This window comes from Patagioenas fasciata, chromosome 14 (assembly GCF_037038585.1).
Source record: "Patagioenas fasciata isolate bPatFas1 chromosome 14, bPatFas1.hap1, whole genome shotgun sequence".
Lineage (NCBI taxonomy): Eukaryota > Metazoa > Chordata > Aves > Columbiformes > Columbidae > Patagioenas > Patagioenas fasciata.
In genome coordinates, this window is record NC_092533.1 from 5,510,456 (window position 1) to 5,530,474 (window position 20,019).

The window sequence follows — 20,019 nt, forward strand, 5'->3', positions numbered from 1 at the left end:
GGTTCAGTGATTTCATGTTTACAGTTCTCCATCTGTCATCACAAGACTGATGCAGCAAAGCTGGATGGTTTCTTCATACAAAGATGCCAATGGTCCTGGGACCTATCCCTATCTTGAGTCACTACAGCACCATCAAGGGTCAGGGACCACGAATCGACTCGACAAGCAACCCTCCAAACCCTAAGCGGACTCTCTTAGTCTCCACGAACAGAGCAACAGGTCAGTTCTCTTTCCTCTGAGCTTCCATGCAGCTCTAGACCTCAGAAGGAGGTGACGTGCCTACTGTTGCTTCTCTGGAACATGTTTCTAACAGACCTCGCTCAACAGCACGCCACACTTCAGGCTTTATTTCCACCTGCACATACTATTTCTACCCCTCACTACAAAGGACCAATAAAACTAGTGGTCATCTGTATGGGTGATCATGAAGTATGCTGTAAGGACAAGTAATTAGCACTGGGATTAAATGGAGCAGACAAACATTGGCTGGCTGGAGGTAAAAAAGCATGCTGACAATTGCAGGTTCAGCTGCATGTTGAGCTGCTTGTCTTTTATGATGGCTACTTGTTAACTATGTTACATCCAGCAGCCTTTGGAATTCATTTAAAACAAACCCATTACTCCCTCTCAGGTGCTGAGGAACAGCAGGCGTGCAAACACGAGAAAGCTCAAGCGACTTAGTAAGAGAGATGCGTGGAGGAAAAACAAAATTACCTTTTTTTTTTTTTTCCACCAGATTAACGCATTTGCAATTGGAAAGATGCTCCATGGAGCAGCCACCCATTTGGAGAAAGCCTAGGTTTGAATTTCAGTTGCTGTAAGACATGATTAGCAATGCCACCAGGCTGCACCAGCAGTGACCTGGCACAGCAAGTGACCAGAGACATCTCTCATGGCTTCAGGTTGACAGCACAAGGATGGCAACGCAGGCAGGTTTGCATTTGGAAACCCTAGTCCTGCCACTAACAACAGTGTTAAAGAACATGTAAAGTTACTGTCACATTCAGGGTTCTGCCTTCTTGGGACCAAATAACTGGAATTGTGGAAGTGTTATTTCTTTCAGCTGCTGCCACCCCAAGGTGGGTCACAGCTCCCATCACAGCCGCTCCATGAAAGACAAAACGCTGCTTCACTTCTAACTGCAGGTGTGTAATTGAGGCACAGCAAATCCCAGAAATACGGGATGGAAGAACAACAACATTAAGTGGAATTATCATCTGATTTTATGTGGAAGTCATCCACTATCTGGATGTTTCAAATTCATCACAAGATTTTGAAGCTGTTACATGAGTCTCTTAAAAATCTGCTTACTGCCAAAACAGGTAGCAGAGGTCTCATCATTAAGAGGACAGAATGTACTTCTACAACAAATGCCCCTTTTTAATGCAAGGTCACCATTGTGGACCAGAGCAAAAATTCTTGATAAGGCCAAAGTTGGAGACCATGCTGATTTACACCTGATGGTCCTGTAACCTCTGGACAAGACTTTCCCCACCTTTCGGTGAACAAGATGATGATTTAGCAAGTAAATGCTTTCTGCTGCTACAGCAGAGAGGTTTGATAGCCCAATTAGCCTTGGCACATAAGGTCACAAGGAACAGGTACCCATGGTGACCTGGCGCTTCAGGAGAGACCAAAGGCACAAAACAAAAGGAAGGATTTGAGAACACCAGCCGCCCTTCTGCAGTGGCTATTTATGAGATCTGTAGTTTTCTCCCACTGCTTTCCATTACAAGTCTTCATATATATATTTCGGATTGTGCTGCTGAAAACACAGATAAGCTTCTAACACTAAATTTTCCATAAAACAGAGTTACAACACAAGGCTAGTGACAAATGCTGGCATCAGAAGCCTGCAGTACTTCTCTTAGGGTTTTGTAGAGAAATGAAGAAAGATGTAGAGAGTAAAATCCAAGTCTTCCCCAAAATTCTCCAGTTTATTTCTGGAACCTTTGAAATGTGCACCATTCATCACAGTTCCTTTGCTGGGCATGCAGATAGTCCTATGTCTTGATACTTGAATGTGCAGGAATGGCTTAGAACTGTGATACAACATTTGGTTTCAGCCAGCATTAGTTCTAGTGTTCGATTTATTCCTCACAATAAATACATTAAAGCTTATTACCATTGATAAAGCCTCTCTCATAAACCTCAGGGCACTACTTCAAAAATTATCATGGTGAAATTCAGCAGTGTCATGCACTGTGATACGGCAACACCATGGTGATGTATCCGTGGTGCACATGCATCATTTTTATGATTTCTGATTCTGACCCCACAACTCTGAACAAAGCTGTAACGTTGCAGTTCAGAGCGAGATAAAAAACTCCTGCAATATCCACAAAATATTATATAAAACGTATCTTACTTCTTTCACAGGCTTTCCACAGCTGAACATTTCATAAAGAAGATAAATGTTCAAAGACACAAACCACTGAGTTTAACTGAAATACAAGAAAAGAAGGATAGAAAATGTAATAAAGAATAGAATCACTGGGTTTATTATATACCTGGGAAGAGCCAGATATTTTGCACAAGACATCTGTGCGACTTTCCTGAAGGAGTTAACAAGCACAGGCAAAGGTGACATGGTATGCAGGGGTGTGCACACAGCTGATGCTCTTCCCAAACCCTTCAGCAAAAGAGTCTCAAAGAATCTTTAAAAGAGCCTTTGCTATGGTGGGATAGAAAGATCTGAAGGATTGATAACTGACAAAAAAACAAAAGACAAACAAACACTCCCCCATCCCCCCAGTCACAAGCGAAACAAAGAAAGAATAAAGAATCATTTGTTACAATGATGGGAGGTGATGAGAGGCTGTTAACACATCACCTCAGCATCTGTGCTGAGACCTGTACTAGTCCATATACTCATTAATGGTCTGAAAAGGGAAGAGGGAGGTAATGAAGTGCCAAACTTCATTGGCAAAACAGAATGATTAAGAGTAGGCAAAATTATAAGTGACACAAAAGCTGCAGAAGAGTCTCAAGACACTGTGATGGGACAGTAAAATGACAGAGTAAATTAAATGTTAATAACGGCAAAATATTGCACCAAAAAAAAAGAAGTATGACTGTCCACATAGACTGACAGGCTCTGAATTAACTGTTGTAAGGCAGAAAAAAGATGTCATTACAGGCAGTTTTCTGGAAACATCAGCTCTGCAACACCCAAAAAAAATGCAAATAATTTCAGAAATTTTCGAGAAAGATATCAATACCAAAATACAAAATACCATTACAGAACAAAATAAACTAAATACGTATCTATGTGTTAAAAATGCATATATTTCTGGTTATCCCCTTTTTAAACGAAAACGTACAAAGACATGCAAATGTGATGGATCAGAAGAGCAAAATTATTTGTTAGCAGTGAAATGCCTTGTATGTTAAGAATGCATCAGAAGTAGGAAAACACTGGGACTCTACAGCTTGAAGAAGAGTCACATCACCCGGGACTGATACATATCACAGACAGGATCTGGGCTACGTGAGCCTTTCGTCCAACAACTCAAGTTGTTCTTACTTTCTTGTGAGGTAGAGGACACAGCAAGGACTTTTTTAAGAAGTGTTAGTAAAATAAGCCAGAGCATGTTTAGATAATTTTTATTAATTGGGTTGAGATTTGTAAGAGACACTTCTCATTTCCATCTGCCCTAGAATCAAAGATATTAAATTTAGTAAGTAGTTAAACATTTGGCTCACAATGTACCATAAAATCTTACCTTTGGTCTTATTAGGGTAACAAATGGGAAGTATCACATGAAGCTTGAGATTATGGAGTAGAGTCGAGTTTTCTTACAAGTTAGAAAGAAAAAACCCACCAGATTCTCCTACACCATCTCTCATCCCAAAAGGACAGGGCAAAAGTTAAGCCTGACACTGTGTTTTCTACTTCCATCTGAAAAGCTACACCTTGTATTTTTTTTCCATCTATAGGCTGTGAGAAAAAGCAACTTCTGTATATGAAGAGTGTACATAGGAAGTACTAAATACAGAACTGAGCAGACATCTAAAGTACCACATGCTATATACACGTTGGGTTAGAACACCCTGAGCCCATTAGATCATTGATGCTGTTGTAGCCCAAAAACACAGGTCTGAGCTGGCTGAAGAGTTTGGGGGGAGACCAAGAACAAGCTATGAGCTCCTGAGCCTGCACAGACAGAGGCCTTTGGCTCTTCAGAGCACCAAAACTATCGAAGTACAAGACATCATTAGAAGCTACCTAACTAGTCTACTGTGAGCAACAAGATCGGCCCTGAAAGAAAGAGGGAGAAGCCACAGCAGATGACCACGCCAGGGTTATGTCCAAGTCTATAAGAGGTGACACACTGGAGAGGACTCTCAGCCCAGGACAACAACACAAGGAGACCCCACCTCTGCTCGGACACACTGGCTGTGCAACACATACACCTTGCCTCCCTCCTCCAAACACCTAATCACAACATTTTTCGATTTCCGACTCAACTATAATATCCTCCATGTCAGTACTAAGGTTGTTAAATATGATACTAAAATTATTCACCTCTGACTTTACAAAGCTCTTTCAGGAAACAACTGTCACCAGAAAACATCATTACTGTAACACTAAGGAAATAGTGTATTGGTGCTTTTTGTCTAAACCGGTAAATAAAATATCCACCTTCAAAATTATTTACAGAGCGTGAAATTAAAGCATGTAACAGTGTAAAACATCAGCCTGCATAAGGGTCCATGCCACAACTCTCCAAGAGATACCAGTTTGGCCAGAGGAATTCACAAGTGCCTGTTGCTCAGCAGCCAGAGCTCCGCTGCTCAAGTCTGACAGAAAGAAGGGGAACAAAGAGAACAGGATAAAATAATATCTAACAGATTTGTTTTTCAGACAATTCAACCAATACATCGAGTCTTATATTCACACCTTCAAAACTCATCATCTGTTCGTAATTAATTACTGCATGCCTGGCTCCGTTCGCAGTATTTCCATTGACACCAGTTGCGGTAGGATTGGCCTCTTCCCCATTAGCTAACTCAAACCTGTAACGTGCTCTTGAATCTCTCATTCAGATCTAATATCTTCGTTTAAGTATCCATTTCTGGCAAAGCGGAAAATCATCAACCTATCAAAGCACTACAGTTTCATCATTACCCTCCCCCCCCCCAAAAAAAAAATTAATCATGCTTCAGTAGACGCAAGGCAAGCCTTTTGTAGCACACACGCTGTTAGGCAGGGACAGGAAAAAGTGGATTTCCCAGTGCGTATACTAAAACAGTAATACAGCTACTGGTTTTCTACAAAACGCTAATGCAAGCTCCATGAACAAGTCTGCAAAATAATTCAGCTATTCAGGACAAACATATAAGCAGAGAGCTGAACAACACTCTGTAAGGGCTATGATTCTTCTTAGGTCTTACTGAAACAAAATCAGAAGTAGCCAGGCTAAATAAGGTATAATTCTTGCTCTGAAGCTTATTTTGTATTCACTTCTTTAAGAAGTCACATACACTAGAAGATTAAATTTGAAAGTTAGAATTATCTGTAAAGTTGATAACGTAAAACTGCTAAAATTCACGGTTAATGTTTTACCTGAGCGTGACAGTAACAACAGTGAATTTTATCCTCCTTCAGACAGATAGCATAAGGTAGAAAATCCATTTATATCCATAAAATAAGTTGCAAAAGGAGCAAGGCTGCCCATGCTGACACTAAAAAAAAAAACATTTAGGCTTTCTGCATAAACAATTTCACAATTCAAATATATATAAAAACAGAGAAATTTACAGGTTGTCTTTTAAGTCATGGAAAGGCTCTCACACCCCACACCATGGCTATACATCTTGAACATACGCATGGACACCTCCCAGTATGGCTCCAGCTTCACTCCCAAACTCCGCTTTTTAGACCTCACACTTGCAACAGTCTAAAAGTCAAAATAAAAGCCGAGGATTGCTGCAAAGCACAGTTTTGAAAGACTTCAAAAAGTTACTGGAGCAAGACAAACTGCACGAGATTCGCCTATAAGAAGTCAGGCTAGCAGCAGTCCAATAGCTCAAACGAGCTCTCATTTAATTAGCTATTTGCCATGTATAGGAGAGGCTGTAGGAAGTGGCCAGTGCTGCATCCTCATTTGTGCTTTGCTGTGATCCACACTGCAGCAAGTCAGTCCTGAGTGAAACAGAGCTCATTATCCAGCAGAGATGAACTCTCCTCAGGAGAGAGGTGTTTCTCTTGCTGTTAATAGCATCAGCTCGATATGATCGCCCCCACCGCCTGCTCCCAGCAGAGCACAGCTGATACGTGAGGGCGATACAGGTGGTTTGTGCACCGGGAAGGACCTGGCAGAGCCGGGCTGGAAGCAAGGATCCATCTCTAACACTGATGGAAATGCAGACCCTTTATAACCAGTTTGCAGGGCAGGTAAGAATTTGAAAGCAAACTCAGGGCTGGCTCTGGTTTGAATTTGCTTTTTACAAACCCACACAGAAGGTGGGAGAGCCTTCCCTGGCAGGCTGATGTTCATTCCTGGCTCACAGGCACCTTCAAATGATGCTCTTTTTGCTTTCTGAGCAGCACATTCCACATTTGTCAGTTGGGCATGTTTCCCTGTCTAAAAGAGGGTTAAGACCCTTATTGTCATCCTCTGCAGACTCTCAGTTCATGCTTTAAAAGAACACTTCCATTTATTTAGAAAATGCCGAGTGCACAGTCGGGTCAAGCCCTTTGACCAAGCAGGGGTGAGTGTTTGGAGCCCAACTTCACTTAAACTCCTCGCCCTGCCTGGGCAAGTAGATTAATCTGCTCCACCTACTAAAAGCCTCAATAAATGGTACCTAATTGATTTAAGTGTAAGAGCACGAATACTCCCTGCTCTGAAGAGCACAGCCCTGAAGCCAACCACATCATGCTCTGGGCCGGTGGCAGGTGGGGAATGAGCTGGGTCTCCAAAACGCTGCCTTGTTCAACCCAATCACAGGAGCTGCCCATCATCTTTTCCCCCTTTGTGCTTATCATCTTGCTTTTAACTGGCAATGTTTTAATATCTGTTTTCTTATCACATTAAGCTGATATTTTCCACACAGCATGCTACAGGGGAGCAAATCTCTACTGAACCGTGCTGTCTATTTGCCTGAACACAGATTTTACTCTTTAACCAGGGAACTTTCCCATCCTCAAAAATTACCAATTGAAAAAAAAACCTCAGTGATAACCTTTTGCTCAAACTTACCCCCCCAGAAAAACAGCAAACCAGCTCCCCAGCTATTGGCACAAATAACTGGGGAAGTCAATGGAGCTACGCTGATTTACAACAGTTAAAGAACCAGTCTGGAGATGAGTCATGTGGATTACTTACTGCTTGAATTTCAAGTAATGCAAAGGGTTTCGTTTTGGTTTTGTTTTCTTTGTTTTGTTTCTCTCTGATGTGCTGTAAAGCTCCAGTCACTTAAAAGCCAACTCTGGCATTTCTTCCTAAATATTTAGGAAAGCTCCTGAATATTTAGAAAGCACTTCTTGGATTTAGACACATCTTCTATATCACAGCAATCTACTCTACCATCTGATATAGTCCATTAACCTACAGACTGAAGCAGCTACTTTTTATAACAGCTTAGCTCTGAGCTTTCAAACAAGAAAAAACCAATATTCAAGCAGGGAGGGAGGCTTTGGGACTGCTTTCCCCACCGTCAGTCAGAGGGATGTGGCTCTGGCTGCTGGCATTTTTGGGTCCTTGTGTGATACGGTCTGTTCTCCCTCTGCTGAGCAATCCAAGCACTACAGAGAATAACGAAGCCACCTTGCAGCCAGAGGTCCTTGAGTCCTGCCAGTATTGCAAGGGAGCAAACTTTAACTCTCTGGCTAACACCAGAAAAAAGGAAAAGCAGCTGTAAAGACCTGATCAGCCCCACGCTCCCACTTCACCGCAGAAATGCTCACCAAGCCAGGCTGGAGCTGCCACCCCACCACAGCTTAACTGGACTGAGCACAGGTTTGCAGAGCAGTAACTGGGCTGCCACAAGCTCCCACTGTGCAAGTACCAGCTCACATGTCAAAACCAATACATCAGCTGGTGGCCAACGACAGCTACAGACCAGGCAAACCTCCTGAGACAGCAGGAAAGATTTTCACTAAACGGTTAGCCCTGGCTGCCACATTTCCAAAGAAACGAGCCTGTCTTATTGCTCACATGTCTTCCATATGAAGAACAAATAAACACACTATACCAACATTTCAGTTGCCAAGGTGATCCTACCAGATCTTGGCTCCAGTGGACAACACCTCCCTGGACACGGTCCCAGCACCGCTCTTCTGCATTCACGGTCGTTCTCCAGCACCCACCCTGACAAATTCTACCATTCCCTTCGGACAAAGAGTGGCAATATGGGAATATTCTGCATCAAAGATTAATGTTCCTGTGTTTTCATTCCCTTAGAAGAACTCACATTACACAGTGTCAGAGCCTGGCTGATGGTCCTGGCAGGTCCACATCAAAGAAAAGCAAGGAAGCCCTAAGGCACACAAAACACAGGTAGACACCTCCCATCTCAAAGTCCTCTTGAAATGCCACCACATGGCCTGAAGAAGGCACGACTGAAACAGCACAGGTAAGTGCCGCAGTACAGAAGTTCAGGCTTCTCATCCTCTGATCAAGTATTCTAAAAAGCAACCCAACTTACATTTTGCAATACACTAGATTTGGTGAGCTTACTGTGCAGCACAAGATTCTTAAAACTATCATTAACTTAGAAAATAAAACTAATAAAAACCCAGTGTCCATATCAGATTCTATGGCTCAACTGAATGTCAATGCTGAGATTTTAAGAAGTTTTCACCTCCTTGAGGAACCAGCATCCTCCCTTGCTAACTAGTGGAGCAGGTCATCACCCTAGTGCTCCGTTTGTAGTGGAAAGCAAGATTCCCTGTTTTTCAAAAGGGAGTGGAGGGGGGAACAACCAAACCAACCAACCAACCACACACATCCATTTTTCCTAGCTGTACTCATGTTCAACAGAACAGCAACTAAAAGGATGCCAGAAATTAAGGGGCAGGGAGGGAGGGGAAGTAAAGGAAAAAAGAAGGGGCTTGACACCAGAACAGCAAGATTTCAAGCATGACCCAGTCCTGGTAATGTCAATGGGATCCTTTTGAACCACTTAAAAATGAGTCAGACACAAGCCATGTCCAGGTGAGCTGTTACTGAGCGTATCTGTTTGAGGTAGACGGGAAGAAAGCACAGAATTCACAGGGAAAATGCCCAGAGTCATACCAGCCTTTGATCAGTGGCCTAGGAAAAGCATTCCTTTATTTCTTTTCAATATTTAGTCCCAAAATAAATGACCGCTAGCTCTCCCATAGGATCCATCTTAAACCTGAGAGGGGAAAGGGAGGAAGCAGGTATTAACTACTTTTTACACTCCCTAAGATTTTATAAGACTATTTAAAAAGACATTGCAAAGTTCTTCACTGTGTTTAGTAACCTACTGCCCCTCAAAAAACATTAACAATATGTTTTCAAACTACTCCAGGCACATTCAGTAAAAGTCTCTTATTAAAATCAATGAGAGACAAGCTGTTAGCTGCTTGTCGTGCTGGAGAGCTGCGGATGAAACGCACAAAGTTCCTCTGCTTCCACTCCAGACACAAAATTCAAACGTTTTTGGTTACCTCGTAAATCAAAGTTTGTCATTAAGCTACACCTAAAGTGCTACCTCTGGAAAAGCACTGAGGTAGCTGTTAATTATTTTTCTGACAGTCACTCAGGAAACATTTCCTGGTGAGGAACCATGGGTTAGAGCAGGTTAGACCCTGCCTCTGTTAGGGTTTTAGGGACCGATGGTATCAAAGTGTATCTGCTGGTGGCCAGAGACAAACGGACGCTGAGGGTGATAGTACATGTGAGCTTTTAGCCTGAGATACTTTCCACTTCAAGCCCACCCAAGGGACTTGATGTAAACCGATAACAGAGCCTGGGATTCTCACAAATGAAATAAAAGCAGAAGTAGACAACAGAGGAAGTTAATTTTTCACCTAGAGAACTGCAGTGTTAGAAGCTTGCCCTGGAGGTTTTAATCAATGCAAGTGAATCTTTCATATTTTTCCCCAGTATTCCCAAAATAAGTCAATAAGATGCCAGCACTTTCTCAGCATAGAGTGACCATTTCCCAGCAAGCTGGAGTTCAAGTCTTTATCAAAAGAACTAAAGAAATGCATTACGATTTCAAAGAGAAATAGCTAGCAAGGAAACAGAAGCAGCGGGATAACCTTACGAGGCACAGTAGGCTCTCAGAAATAACTTTTTACTTTTATTCTTGAGGATGATTAGAAGCAAATGAAGACTGGTCTAACCAGACATTGCTGGTGCACAAAAATAGCTGCAGCTGCCCTGGCCCTTCAGAACAGCAAAACATTTGAAAAACACACATCATCATCAGACACATATCTAAAGGCATTTCCAGATGCAAAACCTCCACTCCCATGAGGGGAACACATCTACTTGTCCACCTACTTCACCACAGATGATATAAAGTTGCGTTCAGGCAACTTCTATTGCACCCACCAAATAACCCATTGCCTCAAGGATCCATGTGTGCACATATTGTGTCCATACACGTCACCTTACATAAAAAGCAACAGACCACATTATATAACACACTTCTATATAATTATGAACACCTGAATAAATGGCCCTGCCTGTCTGAAGGTTTGCATACAGACTATCTCCCGGCCAAATGAAATGTAGGCAAGGAGCTTTCTCAATCATGAGGCAATTTACAACCCCACCTTCAGCTGGAGTCTGGATAATTTGCTTCTCTGGGCATTTAAAAAAAAATAAAGTCTCTCCATAATTTCCTCTTTGCAATACACAGTTTGAATCCACAAAAGATCTGCCACTTCTTAAGTTTTAAAAGCCTTAAGCAAAATCAGCTCCTCTACGTTACCTGCAAAAGCAAAGAGGTGCAAATGAAAAGCCTCAGGGGTATACGATCCATGATTCTTCAAACAAAGCCTTAGAAGTTTCCAGAGGCACAAGAAGGACAGAATCAACATCCTCAGTGCACTTCAACACAAGAATTACAAGGACTTCAAGGGAGAAAGAAAACGGTAGTTTTTCAGTGGCAAACAGAATATTGTAACAGCTGTGCGTATGCTAATCAAAGGGTTTAAAAGGAAAGTTCATGAACTGTGTTACTGAGGGGTGACGCTCTCAAAAAGAGCTTTTACTATAGAGAATCTTGTCTAGCTTATTTCAAAATGATGACTCTTTTTTATTTATCACTATGGTTTTTTTTCTTCAAACCGGCATTCAAAATTCAGCTCTTCCTCAGGAGAAAAAAAAGTAGTTGGAAATGCAGGAGTGGATTCTCAGCATACACACATCAACCTAAGCCAATGGAATTATGTTAATGTATGCCAAATAAAACATAAACAAGATTTCTCTCCTTTAAAATGAAGCTGGGACAATTATGGTCATTTATAGCAGATGCTGCTCCTCATAGCACAGGGCACAAGAGCTCATTCCCATGCCTGTGTAATGTCACAGAGCAAATGTATCTGTTAGCGGGAGGAGGACTCAGTTCAACACACTAATGTGGTAACGTCACTGTCTGACCTATTCTGCTCAGCCACAACTGAGAGTTGTTCATTTTTCTTTTCAATGAGACACTATGCAAGTGTTGATTTAATGGTTCATTTATCAACCTCTCTGAATATTAAGCAATTCATTTTGACTTAATTTGGACAATTCAATTTCACCCATCCTTTCTCCCCTTGAAGAATGTGAATTACTGTCTAGGGAAAAGCTGTTTTAAAAGTTGACTTAACAGAAAGTATTTGGATCCATGGGCTTTATACCCTTTCAGAGTCTGATATACATTTCTGCCTTTCTTTTTTTTTTCTTTTACATATTGTACCTGAAATTCACAAGCGCTAAAGCAAAGACACTTCAACGAGCACTCTTAATGCTACAGACCAAAATGCATCTTCTCCAGTTTTAGCTGCTCCCTAGGAAGACCACCAGAAAATTAAGTGCATTGTCAATACAACCAACAAGCCTGTGAAATTCTGTAACACTTAGGGAAAGGAGATTCTCATTGAAAATCCATTAGTTTCCTTAGAAAGTTTTTGTTAGTGGATACATTTTCCCACCAGGAAAAACATAATAATCAATGCAGGAAACACTTGAGCTCTAGGCTCTCATATAAGCAGTACCTCATAGCCAGAAGTTTGCAGCCCGAAGCGCTCCCGCCGCGACGCGCAAGCCGCGCTCCGGAGCGGGGTTCAGGTCGGGGAATCCAGCGCTGCTGCCCAGGACCTGCCCACGACACCGGCTCAGCGAGAGCGACCGGGGTCGGGGCCGCCTCCCCAGGCACCGGGAGCAGCTGTGACCGCCACACCTGTTGGTCGTCCTCACCGGCCGCAGCCTCTGGTACCCTCCCGGATAACCCAGCCGGACTCTCCCACAGCTGATCCCCGATTCAGCCAGATTTCTACCTGTTTTCACCTGCCGCTCCCGAGGTGCTGCTGAATTCCACTCCCCGCAGCACCCGCACGTTTTTAACATTCAGCCCACCAGCTCCCTCCTGCCGCGCATCCTCGGCAGTGGCAGCACCTGCGCGGCGGCCGCGCGGAGCCCGAGCCCCGGCGGGTCACTTCCCAAAGTCCCTTCCCCACGGCCGCGACCGCACGCCCACGGGAGCCTCGCTATCCACCCCCCGACACAGCACACGCCCCCGGGCAAAGCTCGGCCGAGCCTTCCAGAGGGCCCGGCTGCATCCTCCCGCTGCAAAGAGCCACTTTTCCCACCGGGAATGCAAATACGGAGTCACCGCGCTGCGAGAAAGGGATGCCCGGGGGCATGACGACCCGTACCCGGGGCGGCGAGAGGGGGTACCCGAAAGGCGGCGGTTTCCCACGAAGGGCAGCTCCGGGGCAGACCCCGAAACTCCGCCAAGTCCGAGAGCGGGACTGGGCAGGGCAGAGCCGCCCGGGCATCTCCACGGTGCATCGGCTCGGCGTGGCACTCACCTGGGCGGCGGGGCGGGCGAGGGGCGCGGGCAGGCTCGGCCCCTCCTCAGGAGATCATGCCGCCGGGGCCGCCGCGGCCGGGGGCGGGAGCGCGGGGCCGGCGGCGGAGCGGCTCCTCCGGCAGCGGGGGCGCGGCGCTGCCTCACGCCGCGGCGCAGAGCCGCGCCGCCCCCGACACGCGGCCGCGGCACCCCGGCCCCGGCGGGGGGAGCAGCGGGGCGGGGGCGGGCCCGGACCCGGCTGCTCCCGCCCCGCCCCGCCCGCTTCTCCGCCGGCACCGGCCGCGCAGCCACCGGCAGCGGCTGCACGCGGCAGGAGCGCCCCTGCGCTCCTCAAACGGCTTTTTTTTCCCCTCTTCTCCTCCTCCCTCTTTCCCCACTTTCATTTCTTTTTGTTTTTCCACCCCACTTTTACCATTTTCCGCCCTTTTCGCCCCACTTTTCTCCCGTTTCCGCAATTCTCTTCTCGCCATTCCCTCCCTTTCTTCCTGGCCCCCTCTTCCCACCGCCTCCCCCATTCTCCCCGCACATTTCTCCTCTCTTCCTCTTTTTTTATTTTCTCTTCCTTTTCCACCCCATCCCTCTCCCTACCGTAAGAAGCTGGGGCCAGCAGCCAAGTGGCCTCTCTCTCCAAGGAGATGGCCAGGGGCTGGGAGAAGCGGATGGCCTGGGAGCAAACAGGCTGCAGCAGCCACCATGTAGAGCACACACACTCCACGTTACACCCCCCAGGACCTGACCCGACCGGGGCATGGCTGGCAGAGAAGGACACTTCCAAGGCCACCCTTCCCTGCTGCTCTTGGGAGGGTTAAGCTAAGCCAGTGCAGTTTTCCCAAAGGATCCATTAAAAAAAAATCAGGGAAGCAAGGTTTACTGTTCATCTAATCCTGCTTCTGCCTGCACTGAAATACCCTCAGCATCCCAGCCCCTAAGTCTAGCTGGTCCCTGAATCTGCAAAGCATCACCAAGGCAGCTGGCACTCAGCTACTCAGGGTGTGGTACAAAGGCTTCAGAAGCAACATGGTTCATTTTACCTTTGAGTTTCATGTGTTGGAGATGGCATCAGTGGAAATGTTTTTTTTTCTACCTTAATAAATTGGTTGTTTTGCTACCATATGCAAATGTTTTGTTTTTACCAGATGGCAATGAATACTTTCCTTCCATGTTTTATTCTGGAGCTAAGGCTCAAGGTAGAAAACTGAAAGAATTTGCCATAAATTCAGTAGCTAGTGATTGCTGTTTGCCAGGACAGGTCTTGTCCATCACATACTCACTTGCTGCTCTTCCCTCTTCTCCCTGTACTCAGGCCCCTCACTTTCCTTAAGATTCCAATTAAGTGCCAGGTTTTGGTTTACCAGAGGTCTGTAAAATCAGTAAGCAGGGCATACAGTCAAAAAACCCAAAACCTAAGCTGAAGATGTTATCCTCTTTTATATCTCCTTCCCTCTCTCCAAATTAAGGACTTGGGATTTTTCTGAGGAAGAGGAATGATCACTGATGAACCCTGAAACAACTAATACAGAAGTATGGATACACAAATCAGAGCGATTGCTTCTGTCAATTCGAGTTCTTACTACTACACTATGAAGTTAATCATTGACAGAATAGAAAATGGATTTTTACAGAAAGTTTATCAAGGTTGAGGTCTTTCACTTTGTGATTCACTTGAGTTGCTACTGTGCCACTGAACCTCAGCATCACTAAAACAGCACCAGTTAAAATTAAATGAAGTAGAAATCTGATCAACTAACAAGAAGTTTCTTTCTTCCATGTCAATATCACACAGTTTTAAGGCCTGGTGAAGTTTTTGTTCCTGCCCATCTAAAAAGCCTGCAAAAGACAAGTGCTTTTGAACAGCACATGGAAAGTGCGCGAAGGTCCTGCCTTATCCAGGTGTCTCTATACACGCACTCCTCCTTCATGCTGTAGGTTATATGGATATTTCTGTATTTCAGAAATTTCATCTCATATCCAGCTATAAAAAAGTAAAAGTACCAGGGAAACTTGACAGAACAAAAGAAAATAAAAGCATATCAGCAAAACTGGGAAGTATCAAGCACCATAAATTTCATCAACCAGGCCAGAAACAAATTTGACATATGGCTCTTCATTTTCTCTTTTGTTATTCTTTTTATTTTTAAAACTTTCCTGCTCCTAATTCATGACAGTTGTTGTCCTTCGTTTGCACTGATTTGCACTCTGCACTGGATCCAGTTGGCCAGCGATGCTGGGGAGTGCTCATTCCATTTAGTTACCGGAAAAAAAAAGGCAATAAAAGCAAATATGTTTCCCTAAGGCCCCAGATCAGAGTGATGAAAAATCCAGACCAACAAACATATTTTTTAAAAGTCAGTCCTAAGTATCACCTCTTTTCCCACAGAAAAATAAAAGTAAGAAAATAATATCGTAGGCAAGCTGAAATATAAATGATGGACCTTTCCCAGCTCTAGTAATTGCATCCCAAATATATCCCCAAGCTGGGGAAAGAGTGACAGTCTCCACCCCAGAACTGCACAAGCCCTAATGACATTTCAGATGTGCCACAAACACACAAATGCCATACTGCAATAGCTGAGATTGTTCAGAGCTATGGGGTCAGTGACAGCAGCAGCTGCTGCTCCTGACCTATAGGGAGTCAGGGTTCTGGTTCACACAAACTCTTGTCCTCCCGTTTCTCACTGGGACTTACTGGGACATGAGCTGTTCTTCAAGCAACGGGTTCCCAGTGCTGTGCGAGCACAGGCAGGAGTGTGATGCAGGGGCAGAGGGAAAGGTGGCACAGGCAAAAAGAGAGTAACTTTTCCTGTTAGAGATGACGTTTCTTGTTTTCGCTGCCTTTAGAAATGAACAGCTGCTGCTCAGGTTTGCCAGCACCCAGCACTCAAAAACTGTGAGTGAGAGACTCAGAAATAGGATGATTCTCTGTAAAACAGTCGAATGTTGGGGAAAAAAAGAAGCCTCTTTTTATTTGGCTTGCGATTACTAAATCTGCAGGGATTATTATTTCATCACCCCAAGATTTTTCCTTAGTTTGTGAGGAGCGGAGATCCACTCTTTTTTTCATTTTTCTTTTTTTCAAGTGAATGCTGGGATTCCAACATAATCAATTAATTCCAGGAGCTGAGGCTCCAAGATAAAAAAAAAAAGTATACCATGTCGCAAAGCTCACAATGCAATCTCATTGCATTGGCAGCGATTCACTTGGCTCTGGAAATAATAAAGTGGGAGACTGAAATGACAAACAAACCGGAGATCCAAGCCGAAGTACCACCAGGGAATGTAAAGCAGATGGCCAGCTAAAGCAGACTAGCCCAAAGAATCGCTGTAATCTTTGCAGCGAGATTACCGACAGCATCCAGCGTGGTGGCCTCCTTCCTATGAGCTTGCCTGGCGTGGTTTGCACCTTGGTGTCCTTGTCACTAACTACTATTAACAGAAGAAAACAATCTGGAGTGTCTGCTCAACTGCAAATAATTTGTGCACCCTCTCATAGCAAATAGGGAGATCCAAGAGCACCGGAGAGCCAACACAAGGGTCAAGAACAACTCTACATTTCTATGCCATCTTGGGCCTACGTTGCTTACTTTAATTGGTCATTTAATTATCACAAAGGTAACTTTGACGTGTGCTTTCAGGAAGAAGTGATTACTCAGAGTGCTTCTATTAAAATGTCTGCTTTGTTTCAACATGCCATAATATTATTTTGTCAAGAGAATTTATTTTAAATTTGCAAAATTAGGTCTGTGCTAAACAGGAGCCGGCACAATGAAAATTAGATTTTGGGTCTCCCATAAATATGCAAGTGTGAGCATATGAAATCACATGTAGCAATTCATTTTCAGAAAGAGGAAGAAACCCTAAATTACATTGTCTTCTGTCATATCCAGTTTGCTCTGCAGAGGAAAACACATTAATATCAACTGCAACCATTTGAACTAAGCAGTGTGGTAAAATGCCCTGCAGAGCTCCATCGGGACTGATCCTTCCTGCTTACCCTAATCAATACATTGGTTTATTGGAGAAGAAAACAATTATCTTGGAGCAGCTTTCAGACTGCCAACCCCAGCAGATTCTCTGTGCTGCCAAATAGGATTCCTCTTCAGTTTATGTCCATCCCTAGCACTTAGCTGCCTTGTCTTCTTGTGCTTACAAGCATATAGCCATTTTCTCAACTTTTTGCTCTTTTTGCTAGTCTAGAAATGCAATGTTTAACACTGACTAAAATCTGCATGCTCTCCTCTGTGGCCATTCACAGGGATCAGGATTTTGAGCTTTGGGCTTGATAAGAAGAGTTTTCCCACAAGCACCTGGAGCTAAATCCTACCCACCATATTTGTGGGTGTTACTCCATTACCTGTCAGTTTGAAACGAGCAGGATTTAATCATTTGGGGATGGCAGCAAATTACAGCCCCTCGTGAACGGATGCAGCACTCCCGTCCCCCTCTCCCAGCCGGTCTGCTTGCAGGCTGGTGCACCACTGGAGCGCAGCCAGGCAGCCATAGAAATGCATTGAGTGAATAAGGTCTTCCTTCCCTATCAGCCAATAAAGATAATTACACAGGCCAGCATATATTAATTTGGGTTCAGTCCTTTTCCCACTCAAATTAACGCCGTCTTTGCCATTGATGCTGATGTTAGCAGAAGCTGGCCCAACATCAGGGAGCTAAAATTAAATTGCTTCTCCTGTTTGCTGGTCTCCTCCCTTCCCTTGTACCAGTCCAGGGAGTTACTGACCCAGCTGGGACTTGGTACCAGTTCCAGCACCAGCCCAGGTGTCCCAAGGTACATCAATGCTGGGTGCTCAACACCCACCACAGGAGCTCAGGCAGTGGGAGCCCCACCATGGTCACAGTTGCACCATCTCCATCCCCACAGCACCGTAGTTGGGACCCTGGATGCACTCACCCCTTGGGAACTCATTTGCCAAAACCAGCCTTAAATAAGGACAGAGAAGGAGACGTGCTGTAAATCCTTATCTACCGGGGCTCAGAACTGGGGACATCTGCATCCTGGAGGGTGTCCACTCATGCTCACCTGGGTGTACAACACACATCACCATGCTCAGAGACGCCCCGTGCTGGGCTGTTGGATTTTTATCCTGTTTCCACAATACACAAGTCACTTGTTATCAATATCAGTGATGTCACTCGAAAAATCAAAGGAAATCCATCATAGCCCATGAGGTTATTCTGGTGTAACGAGCAGCCCTTGTATCTCATTTTTCAGAAGTGAGACTCAGCCCTTACATCTCCATCTTTGTGCTGCGTGAAGCCAGGTAGGTGGTGGCTCAATACAAGGCTTGTAGGGCTTTTCTGCAATCCAGCAACTCACAGTCTCCCTGCATACATGCAGATGTGGATGCAGACACATACAGACATATATATATATATATATATAAAATTATCCTCCACAATTTTCCTCTGAAACAGTATTTTTTCTTTTAGGCAGCAGTCCACATTTCAATGTGTCTGAGTATATAGATATACAGGCGTTTACCAGCAAGGCTGGAAAGTCTCAGCTACGCTTCCATGGAGTAAACACAGCACCTTGATTTGCAAGTCTTGGAAACACCAACAGTTCCTCTGTTTTCATGTGCTGCTGCTACAATAACTTTGCAGGCAACTTTGCTTACTGGACTTGTATCATGGTGGGTGTAACTACCAGCAATAGCTTCCCTGCTACTCAGAGCACAGTCACATGCTGTGATTGCTCATATGCCCTTCAGATCCTCTAACAACTGCAAGAGAAAAAAAAAAGGCAGCTATTTCTAGCTGAGACACATTCCTCTGTTGTCTCTGCTGCACACACTCTCTGTTACGCTGATTTCCTTTAACTGGTCAATCCCCACCCTGTTTCCACAAACACTGAAAGCAACTATTTATAATTCCAAACTCCCAGCTTTGTGCCAGATAACATTTGCCGATCAACTGCCAAGACAAGCTTCTGACAGAAAAAAGAAAGGAGCTAAAAAAGAAGGAATGGCAGATTAAACAGATCAGCTCTGATTCTTACCTTCAGAAGCAGACTTCGTTCAAAGCCCACAAACACTTTTACTTTGCTGGAAGTATCTCAACTATTTTTAGCCTCCCTCGGGGATGCCATATAGGGAGAGCAGCCCCCTCCCTATCATTACTAATCTGCCTAACATAACAGCAGGACACCTGCTGCTAGTGAGTCATGCTTTGTGTGAAGCTAGTGGTATATATAGAGGCAAAACATAAAGACAATTGCTTGTTTTCCTCCATAGCACATGTGTTGTGTCTTGCTGTTACTCTAGGCAAATCAAATCAGTGCAAAGAAGACAAACACACAAGAAAATTCATGCTCTCTTCAGACGAAAAGCTCTAGAGAGGTGTAGCAGAAGTATGTTTATATTTATGGCATGCATACCTGTGTGTATACATATATCTGTACTTTACACATACACAAAGTGATTGTATTATTGCAAGCTCTTGTTATGGTACATACAAACTAGTGTTTTCACTGAAAACATGAAGGGAAATTTGATTAATATAAATTTAAAGCTCCGTCCTCAACCCATCTCTCCTACTCACACACATGAAGACACGAGCACAGAAAAAGGGCATATCTATGAGAAACTCAGGTTTATAACTTGCTAGCACAGAGAAGAGAAACTTAACCATGTGTTTGCCACATAAGTTTCCAGATCCAAGGCCAAAGTAGCTTAGTGATTGTGCAGCTGTATCCCCTTTGTTTGCTTCGCAGCCATTACTTGCAGTGACAAACACATACGTAGAACAAGCTTTGGTCTGTGCTGGGAGCCTGATTTAGCTCTTCCCCCCAAGCCATACATTTCATTGTTATGGGCTGCACTTCCAAACTTCTGAGAGCTGCAGTAAAGAGCTGCAAGGTTTGGCTTTGTGATCTCTGCAAGATCTCTCTTTTATTCCTTCCATCTATTTTTTTTTTTCTTTCTTTTCCAAAATGTGAAATTTTGGTTATTTCTGTCTTTGAAGAAAGGCATTGTCCTGATTTTCTGCCTTGGGCAATACTTC

At 44.2% G+C, this 20,019-nt stretch overlaps 1 protein-coding gene across 2 annotated transcripts in view; it reads right to left on the reverse strand.

Annotated features, from left to right (window-relative positions):
* SGCD (sarcoglycan delta) overlaps window positions 1-13,144 on the reverse strand; it is a 317,216-nt gene extending 304,072 nt beyond the window's left edge. For both annotated transcript variants that reach the window (XM_071814693.1, XM_065849345.2), the window contains exon 1: window positions 13,004-13,144. The gene's annotated coding sequence lies outside the window, so the exon portion shown is untranslated. The remainder of the gene's footprint in view (window positions 1-13,003) is intronic.
* Window positions 13,145-20,019: the final 6,875 nt, after the last annotated feature.